The sequence below is a fragment of the Apteryx mantelli genome, chromosome 3, assembly GCF_036417845.1.
Source record: "Apteryx mantelli isolate bAptMan1 chromosome 3, bAptMan1.hap1, whole genome shotgun sequence".
NCBI lineage: Eukaryota > Metazoa > Chordata > Aves > Apterygiformes > Apterygidae > Apteryx > Apteryx mantelli.
The window spans coordinates 74,608,281-74,616,295 of NC_089980.1; positions in this window are offsets into that span (position 1 = coordinate 74,608,281).

Here is an 8,015-nt window from a genome sequence, read left to right on the forward strand (position 1 = left end):
TTACCCAGTATACGAAAGCATCTAGCTTCAGGTGGAATGTCTTGGCAATTTTGGTAAGTTTTTTGAAAAGAAACTGACGTAAGCAACAGTTCCACTAGGAATTTGATACAGCTTTGAAGGCTTACTATGTTCTCTTAAAGTGTTAATGACAAACCTTTAGAATTTGAAAGCTGACAGTGACCAAAACTGTAAAATCAAGCAGTTTTTTACATATATGTATGTATTTTATGTTGCTTTATATTCTTTATTTTTCAGTGCCAATGCCTGCCATCTCATAAAATTCTGCTCATGTGTCGGCCTACAGCCATTCTTTTCCCTTTCATCTTGTTCGGGAGAATTATTGCCAGACATGAAAAATGCTTGTTTAAACTTCTTTAAAGTGAAAGTCTAGGCATGACTTACCAAATTCTTTCAGAGTAGTTGTGAAGTGTAGTCTCATAATTGACCTCGTAGAGACTAAGTGATACAAGATTTACAAGGCAGTTAGTAACTAATAGGACACTAACTCCTACTAAAATACTTGTTTTTTGTGATCTTGTTTGAGTTTTCAAATAACTGAACTGATTTCTGTGCTGCCGCTGATTTTTGAAGGGTCATACATTCTTTCTCAATTCTATTTTATAGTTGGCACTTTTGTTTTGCGTTTCAAAACTGCTTTGAAAATTTTTTGTCCATCAATAAAATCTACATGAGGTGGATATGAGCTTTTTATCTGTTTATATTTTTGCAGTGCTCCATGTAATTTAGTATAACTTAATAGCAAAGACGTTGTAATGTTTCTTTAATAAATTTAGTAAAATGTTTTCCTTTGTTGCCTTGTTGCTTGTATGAAGCATCACATATTTTGCAGAATGTGTGTTGCAATTATATCCCAAGCAGTTATTTGAGCAGCCTCTCTTGCTGCCTCAGTATTGTTTTGGCATAATAAGACTGACTCTCTTGGTCACTATCTCCTTCAAGATTTTCCCTTTTTTGAGATGCTAAGGATTATTAAGAGAGAATATTGATCCTCAGGGGGAAAAAGCAACTAGATTGAAAATAAGAGAGGAGCTGTTACAAGAAAGCATGTTTGAACTGTCTAGTTCATCAGCAAGCATGCCTGTCTTGATTAACAAATGTAGTTCTGCCTCTAAGAAACTGGCAATAGGTAAATCTCATAGGGGTAGATCTGTGAGTTTCCCTCAGAGAGCCTTGGGGTGCTTTAAATTACCCAATTTAACTTAAAAGATTTGGATGGGAAGTATGTAGCTTAACTAGATGGGATAGGATACCTTTTGTAAATCACCACGAGGAAAATTTTCATTATTTTTCATAATAATTTGAATTGTTGAAGTATGAAGCTGAAGCTGCTGTAAACAATGTAGCAAAGAAGGACAAGTATTGGACAATAAGCATAGAAGAGACTTCATAAGTAAGGGAGAAAACTTATAAAGTGGTCAAAACTAATGCATCTGTTGTGAGAAAAAATAACTCGTTATGTAAAAAGGAACAAGACAGATTACTGCCTGTATTTGTTAATATAAATAATTCTACTTTTGTTTCCTGCAGTTTGACTGACAAACTAAATGTGAAGGCACAATATAGAAGGGTCTTAGAAAAGTGTTTTCCTCTCTGGGTGCTTGTAAATGTTTCACTGGTTTATAACTGTGCACATCATGTGCCATAGTTACACCTCAGACTTTTTTTTTTTTTTAGGAACCCACTGTCTAATTGCTTTGGTTGTTTTAACTATGTCTACAATTGCATTATCAGTAAAGGCTAAAGAAGACAGCTATCCATCCTCTTGGGTAAGAACAGACCAGTACACTTTGTCCATTTCAGTATTATTTGCCTGGACTACTTACAAATTCTTGTGCTGCAGAAATACTTTCTTTCTCCTTAATACCAGTCACTGACTGAAATGGTGCCTATTTATCATCAGTTTTCCAATGTACTTTTTGTGTCTATAACTTTTTGGCAAATGACTGTTTTGCCTGTCCATCTGTGTGCGTGTGTTAATAGAATAGCCGTCTAGTATAAGATAACTGATATTAACCCAAGTGTCTGATATTTAATTTATATTAGGGTATCTCAATATTCAGTTACAAATTAATCATTTTGGCCTGTGTTTAACAAAACTAGAAAAGAAATGACAAAGTCAGGGGGCTCAATCTGTCAAGAATAATACTTAACATTTCAGAACATTTGAGGAGATCAGTTATTACAGTTGGGCAACTGTGAATATGAATCCTAATTTATTGAAATGTGCATGGAAGCACTGTTAGGTATTTGAACTTGTCATCCTAGCAAAAAATGAAGAAGTCAGTGACCTTTTTCTTTAAATTCAAATGTGATGTTTGTACTTGAAGACTGGAATAGTAGTTTGATTTTTCAATATCATAACTTTGCTCTGTTTTATCTAGCTATTTATGCTGAAAAACATTTTTGATAGTGCTAGGCATTAGTTTCAGCATTATTCTTTATTTAAAGAGTTAGTTCTGAGAACTATAACAATCAAAAAGCCCTTATTTCAAAATTTATTATTTCTCCCAATAATCCTGTCAGTAGGACCTTTCCTTCTACAGTGGGAATTTCCCCACCACATTACACACACACATTGAAGTAAAAAGAATGTGGCTCCGGCTAGGTTTGTAGTCCTCTGTTTTTAGTCCTGCTTCTACTTTCAGTCAGGCTATTTTCCCCCTTAATAAAGGCTGAAGAAAAATCTAAAAGCAGTTTATATATTTGCATGAGTAGGATTTTTCACACGCTCATTTTGACAGTTAATGGTATGGAAGTATTCACACCTCTGTTTAAGACTAATTTAGGCATTTACAGAATCACAGAATGGTTGAGTTTCAAAGGGACCTCTGGAGATCATCTAGTCCAACCCCCCCTGCTCAAGCAGGCTGCCCAGGATCCTGTTGAGATGGCTTTGGAATATTTCCAAGGATGGAGACTCCGCCACCTCTCTGGGCAACCTGTTACAGTGCTTTGTCACCCTCACAGTAAAGAAGTTTTACCTTGTTTTCAGGTGGAACCTCCTGTGTTTCAGTTTGTGCCAGTTGCCTCTCGTCCTGTTGCTGGGCTCCACTGAGAAGAGCCTGGCCCCATCCTCTTGACACCCTCCTTCAGATACTTACACACAGTGATAAGATTCCCCCCTCTGTCTTCTCCTCTCCAGGCTGAACAGGCCCAGCTCTTTCAGCCTTTCCTCATAGGAGACATGCTCCAGGCCCTTCATCATCTTCCTAGTCCTTCATTGGACTTGCTCCAGGAGCTTGTGTCTCTCTTGTACTGGGGAGCCCAGCACTGGACACAGTCGCCCACATGTGGCCTCACCAGGGCCGAGTAGAGGGGGAGGATCACCTCCCTCGACCTGCTGGCAATGCTCTTCCTAAGGCAGCCCAGGATCCCATTGGCCTTCTTGGCCACCAGGGCACACTGCTGCCTCATGGTTAACTTGGTGTCCACCAGCACTCCCAGGTCCTTCTCGGCAGAGCTGCTTTCCAGTAGGTCAGCCCCCAGGCTGTCCTGGGGCATGGTGTTATGGTTCCCTCGGTGCAGCCCTCTGCCCTTGCCTTTGTTGAACGCCATGAGGCTCCTCTCTGCCCCTCTCTTCAGCCTGTCAAGGTCTCTCTGAATAGCAGCACAGCCCTCTGGTGTATCGGCCACTGCTCCCAGTTTTGGATCCTCAGCAAACTTGCTGAGGGTGCACTCTGTCCCTTCATCCACGTCACTGAAGAAGAAGTTGAGGAGTCCTGCACCCGGTATTAAGCCCTAGGGGACACAGCTAGCTACAGGCCTCCAGTGAGAGTTGGCGCCACTGATCACAACCCTCTGAGCTCTGCCATTCAGCCACTTCTCAATCCACCTCACTGTCCACTCATCTAGCCCGCGCTTCCTGGGCTTGACTATGAGGATGTTATGGGAGACAGTGTCAAAAGCCTTGCTGAAGTCAAGGTAGACAACATCCACTGCTCTCCCCTCATCTACCCAGCCAGTCATCCCACCATGGAAGGCCGTCAGATTGGTTCAACATGATTTCCCCTTTGTGAATCCATACTGACTACTGAACTGCGTGTACTGAACCACAAGAGAGCACTGTTACACCAGACCCTGTGTTGCAAATCTTGAAAAAGTAATTTTGCTTTATCAATAGCAGGTCTAGTAGCAAAATTTTAATACCTTTATGTTTTTATCTTTTTAGTGGTACTCACACACAGAATACTAGTGATATGTAGAGGTACACACTTCTGACTTGCTAATGTTGATGGTGAACTATATGTGTATTTAGATTAGTAAAAACTCAACACCAGGCTAATTTATTCTCTTATCCACACAATAAATCTTCTGCTTCATTTTCCTAAATGTTTAGCATTTAGGAGAATAAACAGAAGATTTGTGTGATACGTTAAAGATCTTCATCTGCCAGTAAGCTTTTCCTAAAGAAATATCCTCTCATCTCCCATGAAAAATGACTTTTGGAGAAAATTTCCAGTTATAATGTAGTACACATATAAAGACCATTGCTACTGAATTGCAGGGTTTGTGGTAAATAACTTGTAGGTTATACAAGTAAAAATATGTCGCTACTTATTGATTAAAAATAAAGTGGAACATTTGGCATATAGTTTCATGTTTTTTCTTTCAAATGCTCTGCTCCTGTAAGCATGCATATTCTTTGCTCTTCACATGTAAACAATGGCTTTAATGGGTTTAGGTGAGTACATATAACTGAGCAAGAATATATTTGCAGAATTGGGTAAAAGTTGATTTTTTTCTCATGGAATTATGATTGTTCATAAAATAAATGCCTTATGATTGCTGTTTTAAGAAGAAAGGGGGCATTCTAAATATTAATGCAGTCATGTTGACGGTTGGATCTGTTGCTTATTTGTCATTTCAAGGAGAGACGAAGAAAATCTCTGTAATATGAACTTTTTTTTGGTTTTACAGAAAAATAATTCAGAATAATTAACCAATGTAAACTTGGCTCCAATTAGCAAGTGCGTGGTGGCTTCCTCCATACCATTCAATGTACAATAAGGTTGTGCCTCTCTATTCTCAAGATTTCCCACTCATACCGAATGTAATATTGTAACCAGATTTTTCAGAGAAAAAACAAACAGTACGCATCAAAAATTCTTTTATTCACATTGTTTTTTAATTACAGTCTTGATGTAAGAATCACTTTTAAGGCATTTTTCTCTTTTTGTTTTCTTATGCTTCGTAGCAATTGCTGCGCCTCAGTATCCGTATCTGAGGAGATTATAGTGGGGGAGTTCTGGGAGCTGTTAATGCATCTGTTGGTCTCTGTGTCTCAGGATAGGAAACTGCTTCATGTTAACTTCAAGTTTTTGCTTAATTTACGTCAAAGGGACCTTGATTCTTCAGACGGAGTTAGATACAGTGCATGGATAAGCCTCCCACTTCCTGTGACCTGACTCTAAGCTCCAGCCCTCAAGGAGATTTTTAGGAACTTTTGAAAAATATGGAGAGGTATCTGCTACTATGGATGATTTTTAAAAAGGAATACAGTGCTGAAAAAACTGCAGAGTTCTGCTTCCAGTAATGCTTCTGCATCCCTTTTGATTTCAGTACAGTTGCTGGAGTGTAACTTATGGCTACATATTTTAAATAAGGACTATCTTACCTATCCTGTCAGCTTGAACTATGAGCACTGTGCATTTAAGACCTCTAGTCTTGCCAGTTGTGCTTCCTCTTTAGAACTTTGCATTTTACTTAACTGGGAAAGTTAAGCAGCTGTCTTTTGGTGGGCAGCATTTTTATGGAATGTATGAGTGAAAACCTCTCTAAAGTGAACTTTATTAAAGCTATTTTAAAATTGATGGGTAAGATACAGTCCACTGGTCTGCTGTGAGAGACCAAGCTGAAAACAGCAAGATTTCATCTTCTTGAAATAAGCTTTATGATATTTTGCTTAACCTGTAGGAAGTAATCTAGAAACAAAGAAAAACTTTGAGCTCAGCTTCCAGTTTTAAGCTGTCTTGTTTCTCAGAATTTTGGCCACCTGTTGTAATGCTGAGGCAGCCTCTGTGAGCAACAGCTGCTGCTATAAGGGAGGTGTAGGGAGAAATTCAAAGTGAGTTCAGCTTTTGTTTCTTTATGTTTTAGTGTTGCCTTACAGTTGTTTGATGTACTGTGACCTTATCGTTCACAGCCTGTGAGTATCTGTCTTATTTTTGTAGTGAGAACTGTAAGAATCTCTGTTAAAAGTTCCAAAATTACAGTATGGGTCCTAGGAACTGGCTGTACGTGCTGCTGCTGAAGTGAGTTTTTCCTTTGTCCTTTCAAATGCTGTTATTTTGTAACTGCATTCTGTTGTTTGTCACTTATTTTGTCTGGCTGGTGTTTTAGTCATCTCTTTCCATTACGCCTTTTCTAGTAGGTGTATTGCTTGAATTATATACCATATTTGACTGTCATCTACTGAGGGAGGCTTGATAAGCCAGGCTGTTTTTGTTATGCTCTTTCCTCACTCGTGAAGAAATGTTTCTGAATAGAGGTCAAGCTCAATGTTCTTGTTTTTAACTTTGTTAAGTTAGGAGCTGCTTTTTTTATCAGCATGTAGAGAGTGGGAAAGTAACCTGAAATTCAGTATTTTGTAACAACAAAAATGCCTAGTTTGCAGTTGTACTTTGATCTGATTCAGGTGAAATGCAGGCTTTATCAACAACCCCTGTTCCTCATCCACCCTTTTGACTACTCAAATGTTTTTGCACAGGTTGTGTTAGCTTCTTGTGTCTTTTGTTACTCTCATATTCACTCTCTGTACATATATGAATTATATTAAGGTTTTATTTGTTATGCTTCTATAAGCTTTTTTTTCTTTTTTAAACTTCTACCAAATCTTCAGTTCACTTATTATTTCTCAGTAGTGGCATTGACTTCTTTTTTCTTCCCCCTCCTTTTTTTTTTTAAGATTAGAAGAGCATGTTAGAACAATGAAGCTACTAGTGAAACTGATCTGTACAAAATAATCAGCTTTATAACCTAGTTCTTCAGTAATAGCCTGGCTTTTGATGTTGAGTTAGTACTTTGAGGTCCCAAATAAAAGAAATATTAACATATGGTAAGCTAAACAAGCAGGATTAGGGAGATCCCACTACATGCTGTTTAAGCTATCGGAACTGTTGCTAGGTGAATTGCATGTTAAGAGCTCCCTAGGCCAGGAGTTGCCTGGGGAACCCACAGAAATTTGTGCTATTTCTACACATCTGTACAAACTTTGTAGACAGTCTTTTCCTCCCTCTCTAGCATAATAAAAGCTGTGGCAGAAGAAGATTGGGTCTTGATTGTAAGACCAATTTTTTCCCCCTCATTCTCCAGCATAGAAGTATCCCTTACAGTCAAGACCCAGTAGCTTTGAAGAAAAGGATCTAAGGCCAGACCTTGAGCATGTTGTTTATGAATAGTTGACCTGATACCAGCTGAGGACCACTAACAGCACACCTGGTATCAGTCACTGGCAAAATCTGCTTTTATCTGGAAGTTGCTGATCTGTCGCTTTAACAGGAATCAAAGTTTAGTTTATGAATTGCATAAATTCTAAGAAAAGTGAGAAGTATATACTTCAAAAGAAGCAGGATCACTAAGTACTACTAATGTATTTCTTCTCTAATGGAGGAATAAATTAAACTCTTCTTGCTAGAAAAAAACCCTGACACTGCAGATGATAGTTAATAATTTGAATCTGAACATTCTAAAGAAGCTGATTGAAGGAGATCTCTGGATTTGTAATGCTCATTTTGAATAAGTCTTGGAATAGTAGGGAAATTGTGGCACGTAAATTCTCTTTTTAAAGAAAAGTAGGGTAAACCAGGTAACTATAGGTTGATTAGTGTGCATCAATTCTAGGCAAAAAGGTTGAATCTGTAAGCTTGAATCCTCTTGCAGCTTTGGAAATACTTAGGTAATAGGAGTGGTCTTATGTGGCTTTATGGAAAATAGATCTTTTAAATAATGTTTGACAAAAATAGCTGTAATAGAATATTTTATAGTGTTAATTAAAA